We start from the raw sequence: 1,618 nt of genomic DNA, 5'->3' as shown, positions 1-1,618 counted from the left end.
GCCCCGTAATGTTGTTTCTGCAAGTTAATGTAGTGTACATTAAGGTACGTCAAGTAAGAGGGGGAAAGAAAAAAAAAACAAGCGACGAACCTAGTGCTGCCCTGTGCAGTGGCACTACACTGCTAATTGATACGTTTGATAGTTTCCTAAATATTTGCGTTCCTTTATCCGTGTGTGCGCCACGCCTTTTCGAACTGGTCGCAGGCAGGCGACGAGCTCGACGGGGGGAGGGGGTTAACTAGGAAGTGTTTGTGTTTGCGCCAATTTGCTTACCGTTTTGGTGTTGTAAACGATTCTTTGCGCTAGCACGTTTGTACGTTTTTGATTCGTTGCGAAGTGTTTGTCAAGCGCAAATTAGCGCAAATGTTTGTTTTAGCGAAACCAATCCGAGCGAAATGGTAAAGCGTTTAAGCGGCTCAGCAGAGCAAGCGACGAACCCCCTTTTCCCACTGTGGATTAGTTTTGTAAGTGTGTGAGTGTGTGTCTGCTATACATACATACATACATACACACATACACAAACATGATAATTAAATGAAAATGATGGTGAAGAAAAACACATAAATACCAAACGAAGGGTAGGACAAAAAATCCGTTACAGCATTATATTGTTGATTGCAAGTAGTGATGAGAAACTAAAACACAAGAGAGAACAAGTGAAATGGAGAAGAAAATAGCGCAAGGCTAGAGAAAGAGAGAAAGAGCGAGAGAGAGAGAAAGAAAGAGAAAGAAAGCCAGGTAGAGAGAGAGAGAGAGAGAGAGAGGGGTGAATTGGCATCAGTCCCCGGGAAAACGTTTAGTAATGGAATAGCACGAACTACTACTAGCCTGGGAAGGAGCGGAACGGTTAAACGCGCTGCCGAAACAAACAAACAAGTTGTGAAAATTTCACCAAAATTATAAAACCCACAGTTGCGGCGTTGCGGTAGGGTGTGGCGGTGGTGGTGATGATGGTGGTGGTGGTACGCGGCGGATACGCTGGTTAAAATGTTGGAACACATTTGTTTATGTATTGTATTGCAATAAAAAGTGACAAACACACGTTGGTGCAAACTGAAGCATTTGGTTGTGATATTGTTTGCCAAAGGTCCGAATGCGTCCCGGTTGGGGCGTGCGCCTCGAAGGTATGCATGAATGCGTTTGCACGTTTTGCACACACACACACACACATACACACACAGCTTTTACTGCATAAAGCTACAAATATTTAGCAACGTTTTCACATCAAACAAAACTCACCCACACTATGTTCTGTGCGCCCTGCATGCATACTTTTAGGCGCTGCGTCAAACAACGTAGCCCGAAACGTAAACGTCAGGGTGAGATTTCAAGGGTTTAACTGTTATTTTTATTTCTCTAAATAAACGATCTTTCTTCTCTTATTTCTTCTTTTATTTACTTGAGCTTTTCTTTATTGTTGAATGTGATATTATTCATTAAAGCTATGACACTACTAAGTTGCATACCGGCAGGCGCTTTGCATGCATGCGAATGTTTCAGCCTACCTTTAGGCGCTGCTTACCCGAGACACGAGCCCGAATGTTCTTCATTTTTATCGAAACAGGAGAAAACCCGCCCTAAAACATACACACACAAACACATTGAAACGTAAAAAAAA

Source organism: Anopheles gambiae, chromosome X (genome assembly GCF_943734735.2).
Source record: "Anopheles gambiae chromosome X, idAnoGambNW_F1_1, whole genome shotgun sequence".
Lineage (NCBI taxonomy): Eukaryota > Metazoa > Arthropoda > Insecta > Diptera > Culicidae > Anopheles > Anopheles gambiae.
Note: the sequence above shows the minus strand (reverse complement) of the source record.